This window comes from Dioscorea cayenensis, chromosome 2 (assembly GCF_009730915.1).
Source record: "Dioscorea cayenensis subsp. rotundata cultivar TDr96_F1 chromosome 2, TDr96_F1_v2_PseudoChromosome.rev07_lg8_w22 25.fasta, whole genome shotgun sequence".
NCBI classification, from domain to species: Eukaryota; Viridiplantae; Streptophyta; class Magnoliopsida; order Dioscoreales; family Dioscoreaceae; genus Dioscorea; species Dioscorea cayenensis.
Window position 1 is genome coordinate 3,174,897 of NC_052472.1, and position 19,412 is coordinate 3,194,308.

The 19,412-nt window shown below is 35.3% G+C and overlaps 1 long non-coding RNA gene across 4 annotated transcripts; it reads right to left on the reverse strand.

Moving 5' to 3' along the window:
* Positions 1 to 6,765: 6,765 nt before the first annotated feature.
* Positions 6,766 to 14,123, reverse strand: LOC120271422. 4 transcript variants are annotated; one of them, XR_005540035.1, is made up of 4 exons: positions 14,017 to 14,123; positions 11,897 to 12,285; positions 10,812 to 10,883; positions 6,766 to 7,122 (listed from the first exon to the last, which is right to left on the reverse strand). It is a non-coding gene; the product is annotated as an uncharacterized LOC120271422 (long non-coding RNA). The 4 variants fall into 4 exon arrangements; XR_005540034.1 differs by lacking the exon at positions 10,812 to 10,883; XR_005540036.1 differs by lacking the exon at positions 6,766 to 7,122 and having other exon boundaries at positions 10,744 to 10,873.
* Positions 14,124 to 19,412: the final 5,289 nt, after the last annotated feature.

The window sequence follows — 19,412 nt, forward strand, 5'->3', positions numbered from 1 at the left end:
CCCTCGATGCAGAGTGTCAAGGGTCCGATATAAGGTATAGATCCCGCGCTCGATCGAACCACGCAAACGCACGCCCGCGTAGCTCCACATCGCACGAGCAGTGGGTAGGTCTGCAATATGAGTGCGAATATCAATGGTAACAGTCTGACAAATAATCATCCGAGCCGAGAGTCATCTACAATCCACTTCTCAAGTCGTTGTTCATAAGCTTTGAGAAGGGCGTGATCGGATACGTCGGAGCTGCAGGAGTAGTAGAAGTACCATCAACATGGGAAAGAACACGAAATGCCATCAAGAATCGGGCTTTGAGAGTAAGCCACCATGGAATATAATTGGTGCCATCAAGCACCACATCAGAGTGGGAGATACTGCGGTGACGGACATCAGGAAGAACTCCACTCGAGTCCGCATGTCCATATGCATGTATTAAGTTACAAATCACAGCTGTAAAAATCAAAATAAAATAAATAATAATAATATCAAGATAAGATATTCTCAAACAAGAGAATATCACCAAGCATAAAATAGGGGATCTGCCCATGTCACCAGATCCGGATTTCCGGTCATGGTGAGGGTGAGGGCCGAGGGCGTAGGCGAGGCTGTCACCGGGGCAAGCCGAGACGAACGCAGCGGGGGCTATCTCGGAGGCAGGGTTCGGCGGGCTAGCCGGAGACCGACGCTGCGGGTGAGCTCGCCTACCGAGGGCTGAGCAGGGAGGCAGGCTCAGCATGAGCGCAGTGTGGCTGCACGAGCGCTGGCGCTGGAGGCGCAGCGCGGTTGTGGGCACAGTGCGAGTGAGGTCAGTGCAGCGCAGCGCTGGGCGCCCGCGGCAGCAGTGGGCGCAGCTGTGCGGCGCAGTCTCGCGACGAGCCGGAGGTAGCCGGCTTTGATGCAGAGACGGGCGCGGGCTCGGTAGAAACGATTGCCCAAGAGGAGAAACCGCCGCCGAGAGAAAGAGAGGGAGGTGGTGGCGCCGTACTGCGGGTCGGAGGAAAGGCCGACGGTGGCCGGGAGGAAACTAGACGTCTCGATACCATGTTAGAGAAAGAGAGGAGAGAGAATGCTTGAACCACCAATCCAAGTGGACAAGCTCATGTATAAATAGATAATGAAGTGTACAATACGTATAGTGTACATGATCTATACTCAAGATATACATACACATAGATACATGTATCTAACAGGAGAAACATAATTAAGATGCATGTTAATAAAAGTAGGTTTAAATGCGAGAGAAATCTCATCACACCAAGGATCATATAACAAAGAAGTAATAGAAGGGTTAACAGTTTTAATCCAGCAAAAAGGCTTAATAACAGCAGTAGTTTGATACAGGCCTTTAAAAAACCAAGAGCAATTTCGAGGAATAGCATCCTTCCCGAAATTAAGCCGCCCATATTTAAGATGAGCAATACTTACCCAAATGGTATCAACTGAATTCAGATAGTTGAATACATGTTTAGCCTTAAGAGAATGTTTGACAATCAAAAGATTGTGAAGAGCAAGACCTTCCTCAACTTTTTGTTCAGTTATACGTCTCCAAGAAACTACATGGATGCCCTTTCCATTGCCACTTTGTGCCAAAAAAAGTTCCTAACAATTTTAGTGATTTCCTTAAGGATGTAATCGGGAATAGGATAGACAAACAGATAATAAATAGGAATAGCTAGAAGGGAGGAATTAATCAAGGTAGATTTTGCTGCCAAAGAAAGTTTGAAAATTTTTTACCTAGAAAAGGTACGATTGATCCGATCAACCATAGGCTTGAAATATGAGGCGTTCAACTTATAAGGGGATATCAGAACACCAAGGTAAGTGAGGGGGAAAGAGGCTAGAGGGAAGTTCAGAATAGCAATAATACTTCTAGTCACTCTCGAATTAAACCAAGAAGGTAAATAGATAGTAGATTTAGAAGAATTGGCATTTTGACCAGTTAAGGAGGTATAAATTTCCAAACAAAGTTTGATGTTTCTAGCAGCTGATCTAGAAGCTTTAGTGATAATGACCAAATCGTCAGCATACATAAGATGATTAAACTTATAAGACAGATTTAAATCAAAACCTGGAGGCATGCCAGAATTCATAGCCCAATTAAGTAAAGAGGAGAGGTTTTGAGACACCAAAATAAAAAGATAAGAGGAGATAGGATCTCCTCGGCAAACACCTCAGGAAGAGGAAATCCAGGCAGAAGGGGATCCATTAATGAGAATAGAGAAAAAACTAGACTTAAGACAAGCAGCAATCCAAGAAATCCAAGTGTTAGGAAAATTCATTTTAGCTAAAGTGGCAAGAATTGCACTCCAACTAAGCGTATCATATGCTTTTTCTATATCAATTTTAGTTAACATCCTAGGGGGGTCATTAATGACGTGCTCAAGTGAATGAACAATCTCTTGTAAGGCAATAATGTTATCAAAAGTGCAACGACTAGAAACCAAATCAACTTGCTCACGACTAATAAGTTTAGGAAGAACACTCTTAAGCCGATTCACAAGGATTTTGGAAACAATTTTATAGCAGACATTGCATAACGAAATAGGGTGTTAATCAGTAACAAACCTGGGATTATCTTTTTTCGGAATAAGGGCAACATAAGCCCTACCCTAGGAGATCAACATAGTAGAATGGTCAAAAAAATAACGAATGGCTTCAAAGAGGCGATCACCTAAATCAAACTAGAAAAACCTGTAAAATTCTACATTAAAACCATCTAGTCCAAGAGACTTACCAGAAGGAAGCTCCTGAAGAGCAACACAAACCTCATCCAGAGAAACATCCCGAGTAAGGCCAGAACCATTCGAATCAAAGAGAGCTGGAAAGTCATGAGGAAGAGCATTAAAAGCATCTAGAAAATTAATATTAGAATTATCAGTCCACAAATTGGTATAAAAGCTAATAAACCTGCACTAAATATCGGCTTGGTTAGTAACAGAAGAACCATTCGAATCATAAATTTGAGAAATAGCATTGTAATGGGAACAAATATGAACAGTATTATGAAAGAATGTGGAATTGTGATCACCATCCTTGAGCCAAAGTAAATGTGCTCTCTGAGCCCATTTAATGGGATTCTGGTGTTAAAGAGAAGCAAACCTGGAATAACACTCCAAGAGCGAGGAGGTTTTGTCTGGGTCAAAATCATCAACTTCTTTAAGAGTCTTAATAGCAACCTCAATCTCATTGATAGTGATATCTAAAGGAGTCAAACTTGCATTACTCCAAGAAATAACTTTAAATCGAGCATGGAATAAAAGGTGGGCAAAAGTGTGTATGGGATTTCCATGAAGGGAAACAGAACAGGCATCTCTGACTGCATCAGGGCACCCAATGTAATCAAGGCAAAAGTTATTAAAACAGAAAATATATTTACCACAATGAGGATTAGGAGAACCGTAAAGAAGAAGAGGGGCTTGGTCTAAAAAGATACCGGGTAAGTGAATTAAAGAGTAAGAAGAGAAGGCCGATAACCAAGCAAGGTTTACCAAGCATCGGTCCAAACGAGCCCAACGTCGGGAAGACCCGGACTAGTTATCGCACCAGGTAAAATGGAAACCTAAAAAATTAAGATAAAAAGATTATTTTTATCAATGAAATCAGAAAACCACAGTGGCCCTATGCGTGAGTAGTAGTAAAAAGACCCTCCACAATGCTCAGAACTGTTGACAATGGAGTTGAAGTCACACAAAAGGATCCAAGGGAGACCTAAAGTTGTCATTCTGGAAAGCTCCATCCAAGGGGGCGCTGAGAAGTAGCTCGATTAGAATTATAGATCACTGAAAGAACCCAATTAGAAGAGTTATTCAAAGAAATGACAAGATGAAACGCACGACGAGAAACTGCGATGAGGGTAACCTGACCAAGGGCCTTAGCCCAAAGGACAATGATACCTCCAGAAAAATCCTTTCCGCTAGCAAAAGTAGCCCACTCCCGCTTTCTAGAAATTTTTGAACAAAAATGATCCGCTTCTATCCACATTAGCTCTCGTTTCTACCAGGAAGATAATCTTAGGATGGTGAGTCTTTATCAAGTTAAGAACACGATCAAAAGTTTCTTTGGAGGAAATCCCCTCACAATTCCAACATAAAAATCTTAGGGCTAGCCATATAATAGATTAAAAATAAAAGGTAGCAAAAGAACTTAAGAAGGAGCACTTCCATAGTAAGGGAAAATAGAGAAGATGAAGTTGTAAAGATCAAGATTCAAGAACAAAAATCTCCGATGTCCATTCTTCCTTTTCTTCAAGGAAGAACCCATCACGCTGTGAACCTTTTCTAACCAAGGGTTTTCTTTGCAAAACTTCTTCCCCGATATTGAACATGCGTCATGGAGTCATCTAGACCTTCATCATCAATCATAGCATCCGTCGAAAGTCATCTAAGTCATCGCTCTTCTTGACCACTTCCTTCCGAGTTACCTCCATCAAGGGCCGAGATAACTTGATCTATAGCCATGGAATGAAGGTTCTTCGAGAAGAAAGAGTCCAAATTAGATGGATTCGAGATCGAAAGCAGTAATGATAGGTGGAGGAGACCATGAGCGGGTAATAGGAGGGGTTGTATTTAGGAAATCAAGAGCGACAGGTGTGCTAGAGAAAGAAGAAGACTTTAGAACTACAGGGCACTAGGAACTTTTAGCTTGCATGAGGAACATGAGCCCATTTCTCAGGGGAAACATCGAGGCTATTGCTTCGAGGAGTCAGGGAATTAGAGAGCTCAACGTTCGGGTCTCGAGGGACCGGAGTATCCTCCATCGAAGTTTGGTCGGATGATTATAATATTGAAAATGAGAAGCCCGAGAAAAGAGAATTCCACCTTTACTATGACTTTTCACACCTACCCAAGTACCTCAGGATAGAACGCCTTGTGAATGGAAAGAACACTGTTCTCCTCGTCTGTAGCACCAATGGATGCCGGATCAAGGCGAGGGACAACTCCACGGCCCCGGGCATGACCGCGCCAACGAGAGACTAGCATCCAAGAACCGAACTCAGGATCTGGAGTAGAATTAACAGGATTAATCAATTCTTGGGGATCAACAACAGTGGAATCCATCTCCATTCTCATAGCAGCAACATCCTCGCCTCAGATCGGACGTACCATGCGGTCTCCATGGAACACGGGAGAGGTGGAGAAGTCCGATCCTCCCCGGTTATTGTCGCATGGGAACAAGAATTGGTTCCATGATCGATGATCCCACAAGTGTAACAGAACATAGGCAGCCTCTTAGTTACTGTAACCACAACAAACAACGAGTGAGTATGCATGCGACGCCTAAAAACCTCGGCAAAAGAGGTTTAGAGAGGTCGGTTTCAATACAAACCGTGTGAACTTAGATCTAGATAAAGATATAGTAAGCTCATCGACTTTCAAAGATTACCCAAGTGAGCGAAAGTGATAGTGTCGAGGGATTCGCCATCCCACAGTTCGGCCAGAGAGTTGTCTGCAGATTGCACCCAAACAATAGACTATGGAGAGTTTGGCAAACACCGGCTCAAAGAATGGTTGCGGGTCAAGCTCGAAGGGTTAAACCATTAAGAGTCCACGCCCCTCGAGTGAGAAGATGTTGCAAATCATCATGGGAGGCACATCGGATTAACTGAAATCCATTAGGAAGGTCCAAAATTTGAAGATCATGAATCATCACCCATTTTTCCATCAGATACTTCTTCATCTGGTTAAATAGGGAAGGTTTACCAAAGAACTTACCAAACAAGGCATTACGAAACTTTTGATGAGTAAGAGAAAGAGACTTAGCATCAAGTTTGATGAAAGAGGGAAGATGAACTTTTCAACTAGTCCAGCAGTGCTGCGATTATGGAGCGAAGAAATTCAAAGAAGCGAGTGGCTAAGGAAGCTACCGAGCCCAAGAAGGAGGAGGGATGAGTAAGCTGGGATGGGAAGTTTGTCCCCTACTCGCCATAGCAAAGGGAAGGAGATTAGAAAAACCAGTGATGAGGCAAGTTTGGAGAGTGGAACCAACTCCTAGTCCTATGTCCGATTTACAAAGCAAACAAGATAAGAACACTATAGATATATCAAATCAGCATAATAAAGCAAAGATCCTTCACATAAAACTTAGCCGGATCACCTAGAACATCTTTTAAACACAAAGCCCAAACATTTCGTAAAGCAGCTATGCAATGGATAACATGAATAACAAAACGGTATTCTATAGATAGTTGTTTCTATGACCTATTAAGTGACCTCTTCTCACTATGACAAGCTCTCTTGTTTTATGGCATCACTTGTGATCAGTGCCAAAGGACATACACTATGAAGAATATCGGACCAAGAACAACATCATAGGAGTATGCAAGAATTGAACTCATTAAAATAATCATAATCGAAGCCTCCATCCTATTTTAATGATTACATCAAGTGTACTCCATTACAAGTCAGATAAACCAACATATGCCAAAACCTCGAATGAACATTTGCCCACAACCCATATCATCACTAGTATCAATCTCTTGCATCAATTTTTATACTAGAGCAAAATATTCCTTTCAGATAGATGCGACACTAGAAGATTCAAACCTATATATTTCTCTCTCATCTCTAAATAAGTCAGGTTAGGTAGTACTTCCTCGCTTTACAAGCTATAATCAAACAAACTTTCATGACTGATACTCTCAAACAATAGGACTCTATCCCTAATATGTAAAACGACATGGAAAATAAAAAGGAACATAACACGATCAATCAATCAATATATATAAAAAAAATAACAACAAAAATTATTTGTTAGTCATGTTGCATAGTTTGGTGATCAATATCCTCAACTTGAACATCAAGCCCTATTATGAAATTCCTCATATTGCACATCTACTACATGTTCAATTGCAAACCACTGTGCATTTTTTTTCTTTCCCGAAAGTAGCTTATAAAATGTCAGAAATCTATTATACAATAAAGTTGGAAGATAGTCAACCATAAGACAAAAGTCACAAAACCAATTAAGTATTGGGGCAAAAAAAAAGCAGGAAATAACTCTAAAAACATGATTGGAAAAAGTCAAATAGTTATTTAACTCGAAAAGTTTCTATTAACAAAGAGTGCAAGTGACATTGCAACTAACTCACCATGCCATTCCAATCTGCACGATACACTTCCCCATGAGAACCTACTCAATGAAACAAAAACATGTAATAAATACTCAAGCAAAATATGTTGCACGCTAAAAGACAAATATTGCTAGAACAATGGTCTCATCTTCTCCTTTTCAGTAAAACAATGTGAAACAACCAATCACTGATAATGGAAAATAACAGAAGAGCTTCATGATATTTATTATATCCTGATAGTAAAATGATATATGCGAATCAAATTATCAAATATTAATTGATATATAAAAATAATTTTATACGTATATGTAAATCCTAGGGGCCGTTTGGTTTGCGGTAATGTAGAAAGATTACCATGTGTTACGTGGTAATATGAAAATATTACCACGTTTGGCATTGTATCAGTGGTAATCTGTATGGTAATATCACATTACCAACTTATAAATATTACCAAGAAAGTGGTAATTCTATTACCACCAAATTTGGTGTCTATCTTGGATTACCGTGGTAATCTTATAACTTTTTATATTTAACAAATTGATTACCATGAAAACCAAAGTAATATGAGTTCCAGACCAAACATGGTTATATTAAATTACCACAATATTACCACCCATATAACATTCTCACTCATATTACCATGGTAATCTCGTTACGTAGTAATATGTCATTACCACGTGGTAAAATATCCATATATCTTTAAAAATAATTTTTACATAAATGCATATATATAGCACCTGCCCCATCAATAATTAATGGGACGACAATTAAAGAAAGCCGCACATTCCTCCTGTTTTTTACACTTTAAACTATTTTCCACAAACTCTTCATTAAGCTCCTAACTGATATTCTTAAGTCAACGTAATATGGAACCATTTTTGTTCAATTCTACAGTCAATTCTTAAGTCAATTTAACTGATATTGTTAACTAGCATAGGGAATTTAATATATATATATATATATATATAGGTTTTATTAAAAATAATAAAAAAGGATCAGGAATTGATTAGGCGAGGTATATATATACTAACAAAAGAAAAAGATTTTCAAGATGGTTCGTGCAACGTAAATTTTAAAGTATATAAGCAATAACTAACATAAGGTATAAGGAAATCAAAATTAAATAAAATAAATATGAATCGAATTTCCACCCTTTATCTATCTATTTATTTATTCATTAATTATCTTTGTGTGTGTTTTGCGTAGAGAGGAAAGGTAATAAAAGAGAATAATACCTTGATGTTTAAGAACAAAATAAGTCTTTGGATTGATATTAAAGGATACCTACTCAATAATATATGTTGAATATCCTTCTACATACAAATGATGAATTAATTAGTAAATTCAATGTAGTCATATATTTAATTGGACTAATCAAAATGCATAAAAGAAGCAAGTGAATAGAAAATTATTAAAATTCTAAATCATACAAATTAATATAGAAGAGGAGTTGCCATTGTTTAATTTACCCACTAAGCCACTTTCTTCTTTTCTTATAACACCACTAGTGCTTAGAATCTGTGTGGAAATTAAACACAGACACATGTTTTTAGTGAACCGGCTACACCAAAAGATATATATATATATATATATATAAAGATATTTTTTTTGTTATTTACTTTTTCTTTTACTTCTAAATCAAGATTTTCAACACCATTTAAATTGGGTTTGAACAGGTTGGCGAAAAAGATGAGCAGGTGAAACAATTGTCAGATGAACATAGGTAGAGGTTGTCCTGTACTAGGCTCTTGTTTTCCAAATTGTACGTCAAGTTATAAGATTAGCAGGGCAATGAAATTTTTAAAGAAGATAACTCAATTGAAAGGAAAACAGCTAGAAATCTCACTCATGGAGGTACAACCCCTAAACTAGTCCCTGTTTCTTATAGAACAATGGTAAAATGAATTGGCTTCAACCTTGATATATTCTAGTAGACAAAGCAATCAGAATGATGGCCATATGTGACATGGAAAGTGCCAGTAAGACCACATGACATCCAAACATGAGTGAGATTTCTGGTTGCAAGTTGCAACTTTCGCACCATAGAGAGTGAAAAGAACGCAACTTTCATACTTTGAAAACAAAGAACTTTGTTTTTCTCTGGGATGAATCGGATGATAATATGGGATGAAGGAGATCATTGAGATCTTGGAATTCACAACCATAAGGTGATTTTCACTGCAAGGTCCGAAGATGTGTGTGCCCCGATGAAAACAATTGAAAATATTAAAATGGAATGCTTGAAAACAGATGAAACATGCATGTTTCATTTGATGCTTTTATAAGATAAATGGTAAATATATTTCAACATTTCTAAGTCCACCAGCCAATCACAAGACAGAGCTATCATCACCCTCTTCTAGATAATGAAATTTTTTCAATCCAATATCAAATTATCAAAATGGACAATAAGATAAGCCTAACCTACAAAGTGAAATCAAAAGGTAGTATAGATAGTATTCAAACAAAACATAACTATAACTAGTCCATTCTATTTCAACTATTAATATGAAGATGAAAGAGATATGGTTGCACTAGAACATCCTTCTTCATAAAAAAAATTATCTGAAAAAAAAGTTCCATTTAAAATCAACCATGAACTGAACAAAAATTCCAATAGCTAGGCCTAAGCAATTGGTTTTAGGTGTATATCCAATGTTCATAAATGAAAACACTTAGAAGAGAAACTAAATTACAAGAAAGATATAACCAAATCAGTGAAGCATTTATATATAAAATAGGATTCCAACTTATTTCTTAGAGAGCATTGCACTATAATTACTTACACAGCAAAAAATATGAAAAACTCTTATCAAACACAGACTCTCTTTTCCTAATTAGTTAGATAAATCTATCTTTTTATAAGCCAACTTATTTCTTCATACCTAATTAGGTAAGTGGATATAACAAGAATTAACCCATAACATTATAGATCTTAAACCGATTATTCTAATTAATCAGGTTCCTGTTCCTTCAATATATAGGTTTCATTCCTAGTGTTAGAATCAGTAATTGAAATACTAACGATCTCAAAATATTAATGTTCTTAAAAATAAGTAATAAACGTCCAATAAAAGATTCCCATCCAAAATATCACTATTTGAATTTGAGATCCGTCAACAATAACTGACCAAATTCATCTAAAGACTATTATTCTATCAGTCATTTGTATAAAACTTGAAAGCACTCTCTTGATGTTTGTACTGTCTGAATTGTTGTTGGGCGTCATAACAAAATGGTTATCACATATAAGCAACCAATGAAAGGAATGAGGTAGCATCAAATTAAAGATGATCACACCTAAGCTAAAAATCACAGTTATCTATAACACTCCCAATCGAAGAAAAGGACATTGGTCGGTAAAACAACACAACAAAAATAAAATTTAATAATTGAAACGTGATATATATGAATGGACCATTATAAAACACCATGAGTGGACCATTAAATTATGACTTTTTGCCTACTTTAATACAACATGTATTAATCAAAGCATATGCATGAAAGCTATAAATTACTTCAAGAAATACAATTCACTCCAAATTTTGTCAAATAAGTGGCACACATTCACCATTTGGAAGCAACATGCTTATAAAATGCTCAAAGCTGCAACATGCACTGCAAGCTTACCTATTGGGTAATTGAAAGTTTATGATTATTGGGCCAGCCTTGCATCCAAAACTACCCATATGATTTTTCATTTAGTGCAAATAAGTCAAGAGGTTATAAAATTGGAGAACACCCCAACCTGTTGACTGTTGTTCCTGTAGTTTGGCATCTAAATCCTCCAAGGTTTTTGTGTAATAGTTCCTGATTATAGCTTAAGACAGAAAATGAAATGCATCAATGACAATATAAGAGAAATTCTCCTGATGAATACATTTTTATCTTCAAATTTTGCTGCAACGCAAAGTTTTTCTTGTTAAAGGAGCTCCAACATCTATCATTATATAATTAAAAAATAATGGCAAGATGGTATAGGATGAAATTGCAGCATTTCTTCAACCTAAACAAGATACATGAAAATAGGCCCATCAAAAAGTTTAAAGTAAATAAACACATCATGAAGGATTGAACAGGTAAGAAGAGGCATGAGTTCCTCAGCATTTGCTCCTATGTATCTTCTTCGAGGCCTTACTGGACTAATCTTTATTATTGCCCCACTCTTAATGGCAAGACACACCACTTGCCAAGAAAAAGAAGGTAACCAAGTCCAACAGCTCTACTAGCTTGATGGATAAAAATTTTGTCAGCTCAGTGTAGTTCAATTAGTCATTTTCCTGATAAAGGAGGGACTTTCTTCCACTTAAGACTACAATCCAAATAGAACCGCTACTCAGGAAGGAGCTTATGCAAGAATGTGTGATTTCATATTTTAATAACCTTATAGAGTACGAGATAAGCTTCTATGGTGATCCAATTATGCAATTGATCTAAAATTAAACTTTCTCCGGTGACAATAGTCTAACTAATAAATAGATTGGACTGTGAAAAACCATAACACAAATAAAAAAGCAATATATGAGGCACCAATTCTAAAACAAATGTACACTAAGAATCAAGCAGCGTCCGCTTCACTTATTGCAGCTCAAGCAAAACTCTTCTAAATATTAGCATTATCAAAATCATGCAAGAAATAAAGGTAAAGTCTGATGTAACCTGAGAAAGAAAGGTAAACTCTTCTAAACATGCTTTGTCCAATTGGTAAACTTACAGACACTACAACAAAAAAACGTAATTTGCGACATATTTTTGCGACACAAAAAAATCCAAAAGGTTAAAATATATCAATAATGGCTATATAATAATAAAATAATAAATAAATGATCTTACTTTAGGTTGGACGGGATGATGAAGGTTTTCTGCATCGTGGCCCATCATGTGCCCTTGTATCCTCCTGAGGAGATTCATTTGTTTCTGAGTCAGAATCATCTTCAGGATTCATTTGAACACCATCAAGGGCCTCGTCAGTAGATGGAACAACATTGTTCGGAGGTGGGACATATTTTGGAATAAAGGCTTGTGTATCAACCCGTTGCGAGGAGCCTCGAGAACCTGTATGCACATGAGCAGCTGAAGAATGAGACCCTGAGCTTGTAGTTCACTGGGGATTTAGAGGTACTTTCCCAGTAAATGGACGGGAAGATGATGGAGTTAGAGAAGCAGTATTTCGCCGAGAATCAGAATAAATAAATGATGCAACACACTTTCGCCCCATTTCCCTACAAATAAACACAATCAAATCCATAAAATATCATGTAACATTGTCATTACTCACTATGGATAGAAAAGAGAGAAAAACTTTGGTTTAAAAAAGTTGACATTTTTTTATAATTTCTGTTTTTTAAGGTTAAACCATGATTCACATGCTAATGAAATGGAAGAATGATTTATAAACATTTCACAAATAAAGTGCAAAAACAGAGAGAATGTAACTGTTTAACACCTCATTTGAATCTGTCACAATATACTGCAAGTAGTGTTACTCACCACACACATGGCAAAAGGCTAGACCACCCAACACTAGCTGTTAGGCATTTCCTCAATACTTGATTCTATTTGTGTGGGACTACCCCTAAACTTATGCTTTCTCTATTCCCACCATTCATTTGTTTAATACAGACCATGCATAAGGTACTTTTACATTGGCACAAGAAGCCCAAAGTGGTCAAAAAGTTCATCCTGCTCTTATCTCTGATTCTGGTCTTTTGAGCATTGTGATTGAAAAACTTTAAAAAAAAAGAAAAAATTAATAAATAAATAAATATCTGATGAAATTTCCTTGCATTTCCCCATGTGATGACCTTTAGCAGACAATGACTTGCTGAAGATGTTTCCACCATCCACATAAGCAGTAAAAGGGAAAAGAGCAAGGAAAAGCTTGTTCTTCAAATGCAAATTTTGATAGTGGACAATAACATAACCCAATTAATTGTGTGATGATCACTAAAAAGAAATAAAAAACAATAGAAATGATAAGGTTTAGTGTGTGGGATCCAGTGGATAATGATATAGCTAAACTGACTTTCTCTCAAAACCTCTCATTCAGCTAGTCACTAATCACCAACAAAGTGGTTTAAAGTACATTCACTCTTCCAAAAAATACTACTTTCACATACTAGAAATTATTAAAGTAAGTAATAATCTTACATTGATTAATTTGCAAATAGGTAAACGCCGTGCAAATGAAACAAAGTAATAGAACCATTATGAGTGGTCCAAAAAATATTACTGCATGACTAATCAAATTAGTCTCATGTTCAACATGGGTGAACATACAAGAAGGCAAACTAGTTGAGTCCTCCAATCAATACAAACATCAAGCTAGTTGAGTATCTATATAAAAATTTTGTTATCCAAAATTAATTATCCAAACAATAATCTTGTCTCAATATCTTAACATATCTTATTTGTATAGGAAAACAAGGTTTTAATACGCATTCATCATAAGTATATGAACCTGATGTCTTATAGCATTAATCAACTTAGTAATAGGTTTATCTTTTTCACCTATAAAATTCAACATTTCCAGTCCAAATTCGTCAATTTTCAGTGCACTGGCAACATAAAAACTTGAAATGCTAAAAATTTTCCAGACATTAAAATCTACAACCCAAATACTTCACTAGGGAATATACACAAACAACTGTCATACAGACATTTTCCTCACAGACATTAGCATATAAAACTTAGCAACAATCCGCAAATAAAACTTAGCAACAATCAATCACATTCATGGAATCACAAAACACTGATTTAAGAACTAGGGCATTCAACAAAACCACCCAGTACCAACAATCTACACATTTGAAATGCTAATTTAAACTTATATACATTCAAACTCACAAGAATCAGTCCAAAATTCATGCAACAACTGAGACTTGATTCAAGAACGCAGTCATTCAATCCATGAAGATAAATATATGAAGAAGAAGCGGAGAAAAGCTCATTACCGCGAAATCGAAGAAGCTCTGGAGAAGCGGCGCAACCCAAGGAGGCGAAGAACTAAGCATGGCTTTAGAAACGAGAGGAAGAGGAATACCAAGTATAGCTCCGAGGGTTTCTTGGAGAGTGATGAAGAGCTTGAGTGGGTTTCTTGGAGCTCAAGAATGAAGGCCAAGAACTGGGCTTTGTGGGCCTTCCTTGTTGCCCAAATTGGGCCCATTTATTGAAAATAATAATGTTGTTTATTAAATTTTTTTTTTGAAATTTTATTTGTTTGTTTGATACATTTTTTATTTAATGAAATTTTTTTTGAAATTTAAATTGGAAACTATTTGTAGGAAAGTTATAAACAAATAAGTTTTTTATATAGAAATATTAGTCGTGTAGTTTTCATATATTAGTTATTTTAATGAAATTATAATAACTCATAGTTATTCTCTCTAAATTATAGCTTGAAATTACAAGATATGTGCTATAATTATGCATGTGTTTTTTAATCAATAAAACTAGATTTTATCAAATTTCAAACATGTATAAATAAAATACTGTGAGAAATGTAAATGTCATTTATAATGCTGGGGTTGAGTTTTGAAAAAGAAATAATTTTATTAAATTATTGAGTATATTTCCAGGTATGTCTTCTTTCCGGTCTACATAATTGTTGAGTTAATAATTTATGAAAAAGAATTAAATACGAGAAGATGTGATTATTTTATAATAATTTTACTAAAGAAGCCCAACTCAAATTCTTAGATGAACAAAAATTGGTTAATTTGCAGAAAAATATGAGTACTGGTTTGTATTCTAATGGCAGAGCGGATTTGACATTGTAGAGTGGGGATGGATTTGAAGGACAGAGTGTGTAATATTTTATTTGATTGCTCTAGGCTTACTTGTTATACATCAAATCAAGTGATTTGCCTACTTGATGATTGTGGGCCCCACCCTTAATTAGAACTTGCTTAAGTTGCTAAACTTGCTTACCTTTCCCTTAATCCATTTTTTGTTTTGGCTTCTTGCTTTGAAAAGCTTGCAAGCGAGGAAAATATGGAGGGATTCCCGGATTTAGTCTCATCCTTGTCAGCTGGCCATATTTCCTCATCCCTTTACCTTATCTCTACCCCTTCTTTGCTTCCTTCCACATTTAACCTCATTCTCCTCTCCATTGAAGCCTGAAAAGTGAAGAACCTTACCGGAGCACTGTAGCGGCGACGATCAAACCGGGGAGAAGCTCTTCCACTCACCAACAACCTAGAGGACCACCTTGAGCATCATCTTGGATTTCTTTTGAATTAGAGGATCACCAAGTAAGTGATCCCTTGAACTATTGTGTTTAAAAATTTTGTGTTTTTTTTTTATTTCTCATGTAAAATTCTGAAAATTTATTGCAATTATTCTTTGAAAATTTTTGTGGGAATGCCATTTTATTCTTGACTTATGTTTGTTTATAGATGAAGAGAAGTTTCTATACTTAGTTGGAACCATAGTGTTATTACTTGCCAAAACTTATATAGGTCATTTCTCTTGTTACTTCTAATTATCAAGGTTGTCAAACCCGGACCGGCCCGGCCGGTTCAACCGGGAACCGGCCATGTGGCCGGCCCGGGTATACCCCATTGACCCGGGTATTAAAAAACCCGGTGTTAACCCAGTGACCCGGCCGGGTCAATCGGGTCACAATGTTTAATTTTTTTTTACATTATTTAATAATTTATTATTATTTTCTCATTAAAAATCACAAAATCGTGTATATTTATTAATATTAATTTATAATTTATAATCAATAAATAGAATTACAATATATATATATATCATAAACATACCAACAAAAATTAATATTTAAAAATAAAATATATTAATGTGTTATGTAAATACTTTCTAAAAATTTAATTTATTAAAAAAATAAAACAATAAATGAGTGTAATTTTATTATAAAAATATAAAATTAAAGTATTCTAATTAAATAAAAAATATAAGAAAATTTAAAACAAAATAAAAACTCAATTGAGATATAAAAATTAGTGAATTAAATTTCTTATTTATTTTAACAAAATCAACCAATAAACAAATAAATAAATAACATCGAGAGAAGTTCGATAATTATATATTAATATATTAAATTTGTAAATATTTAAAAAATGTAAAAATAAATGACATAATTAGAAAACTCTACTGTATATAATGTCATTTATCAATTTAAATATCAAATTTGAGTAGGTTTTTATAATATAATTATGGGTTTAATATTATATTTGCTTATTATTAATTATTATAATATTTTTTATATTTAATTATTGACCCCGGTTCAACCCCGGTTCGACCCGGTCGAACCCATTGACCCCTGACCCCTGGGCTTAGCCGGGTCATTGTCCGGGCCGGGTTTGACAACCTTGCTAATTATTTGACAAAGTAATTATTCTTTTTCTTCAATTGATGAGATACATTAGACCTTGTATTTTTACAAATTTTAGTATTTTATCGTATTAATAATTATGCATTTCATCCTTGAGATTGGTTGATTCATTATTTATTGGTTTCACTATTATTTATACTTGGGGTATTTTATTTTATTGGTAATTCATTTATTATCTTGAATTTTGTAAAAATATTTGTGAAATATGGTGATTATTTCTTCAATGTGGAGACCAGGCTAAGGCTTGGAAAAAATGAGTATAATTTTTACTTTTGTTTATTTATTTATTTATTTATTTATTTATTTACTTATTTTATCAGTTGGATTTTTTTTTTAAATACTTGTGAATATTATGTATTTTTGGCTTGGAAATGTGTCTGAAATTTTTGGACTCCAAATGAACAATATGCAACCCTGTCAATGGGGGGTTAAACCCTGACCTTGTCGACAAGTAATTTTGGGAAAATGAGACTGCAGTTTCGCACCGTGTCCGTTCGGTGAAATAATCAACGACCACCTGGTATTCAGTCTCGGGTCACCGAGGGTAAATAAATGATTTCTGTTATTTTGGCTCGAGTCTGTCACCGAGGATAAACAAATGACATTTGGCACTTACAGTGAATTTGGAGACATACTCTAGATTTTGTTATCTACGTTTCATCCTTTGGTTTTGATGATACTTATTGGTGCTATTGATTTTTGTACAATTTTGATAATTAAACTTTTGTTTTCAGTTTGTTTTGGATTACTTACTGGGCTAGTGAGCTCATGGATTTTCTTTAAATCCTTTTCAGATCAGGAGCAGTAGACCCAGGGATCTTAGAAGGCTTCTAGTAGATGTCTTCTTTGGAATTGTGTTTTATGTCTTATGGCTTATGTCTTTGCATCTGTTGTATTATTGTTTAAGAACCTCCTTGTAGGTCATGCTGTATTTCATTTGCCTTGTATTTGGGTTTGGTTGTAAACCTTAAGTTGTACTCTTATTTGGTATTTTGTCAGTTATTTTTCTTCTCTTAGTCTGTGTTTAGGTTTTGAGGCTTTGCAGGTTCACTGGGCCCCACCCTGTGGGTCTGCGGCCGTTTGTCAGCGCACCAAGTTCGGGACGTGACAATGATACAAGGCATTACACTCCTGCTTGTCTAGGGATGGAATTGAAGGCTCATATTACAGCTTTAATTGATAAGGATAAAGAAATTGAGGCTGGTGATTCTGGCCCAGTTATTACAGAAGTAGATATTCAACACATTGTATATCTAATTGAGAAAGTTTCGACTAATGAGTCTGACCGTCTCTTGAAGATGGACATAAGTTATTCGTCAAGATGCTTAGAACTGTGTTTGGAGCACCGATTCAAGATCCTTTTTTTGGGGAGGATCTTGAATCAGGTAAGTATTTAGCTCCTTTAACTGCTTAATTCTCAGTGCTTTTGGAAGGATGTTGTATCACTTTGTATTTATGAATTATCAGGTCTCTGTTGATCAAAGTGTTGTGGATCTTGATATCGCTCTCATACAACAATACAACTTCTCGGCATAGTTGGTGTAATGACGAAGGTCACTTGGCAGGTTCTGCTTTTGTTTGTTCCCATGGCCATAGCTTGCTGGTGGATGCAGGTACATAATTATACTTCTTGCAATTATGCAGAGTATTGATTATTATTATTGTACTTCTTGCACTAAATGAGACTTGTCTTTAGTATTGATTTTCATGCATAGGAGGGTCTCCAAGTTATTTATTATTATTATTATTATTATTATTATTATTATTATTATTATTCCTCAAATCCTATCCAAAGATAAGAAAGATTAAGACATGTTTAAACTTAATCCTATTCCACTAATTATTAATCCTTATCCAAATATTAGTTTATTCCTACACGAATTAAATATGTGAATTAATTTAAATGGTTTTCCCATGTGATGACGCAAACCAAAGACTATTTACCAAGACAAAGATTCCTCTATTGTTTTCATGATCTCAATCTAGCTAATTAAATAGCTATATATATATGAACAATCACAAATCATTGATAACGTGAGGAAAGAGACACACAGTTTAGATGAAAATAAATAAATTAATAAATATAAAAACAAGAACATTGTTTTATATAGAAGATTGAGATTATCTACAAGAAAAGGCTAACTTGAAACTTCTTCATCTATGTCAATTTAGGTGGGCCATTAGTTAACTTCTCTACTTCTATTGAGCTGCTATAAAGTATTGAATTAAAAAGAGTGGACTTGTGATGCTTAAGATGGGAAATTAAACTGATTTGAAGAATAACAACAAGGTTTAAGTTAGGCTATAATTAGAAAAAAAAAAAAAGGACTCATGTTTCTTACTTTTCATGACCTTTTGGTTTAGTTATGCAGTCAACCATGAAGAAAAGGGAAGCTATGTATAATTTAATTTCCACAAGTTTCTTCTTGGATTTTACAAACATGCACGCATGTTTTTCATTTTGAAAAAGAAGCCATTCAGTGATATATATATATCACTACACTAAAAAATAGCTTTGGAGACAGTTTTCAAGACCTATAGAGGCTGTTAAAACCGCCTCTATAGCTGTAGCGGTGAATTTTTCACCCGCCTCTAAACCGTCTCGTATTAAGCCGGCTCTAGAGTTTAAAGCTGGTTTGATACAACCGTTGGGGTAAATTAACAGCTAAGGAAGTGGTTTTTAGAGGCGGTTATAACCGCCTCAAAATATATTTTATCTATAGAGGCGGTTATAACCGCCTCTACAATTAATAAGACCAACTATTTCATATAGTTTTAGAGACGGTTATAACCGCCTCTACAATTAAAACTTTAAAATTATAGTAATAGTTTTAGAAGCGGTTATAACCGCCTCTACAATTAAAATTTTAAAAATAACAACACTTATACTTTTAGAGGCGGTTATAACCGCCTCTACAATTAAAATTTTAAAATTATAATTATTGTTTGAGAGGCGGTTATAACCCCCTAAAAAACATGCCTAATAATTAG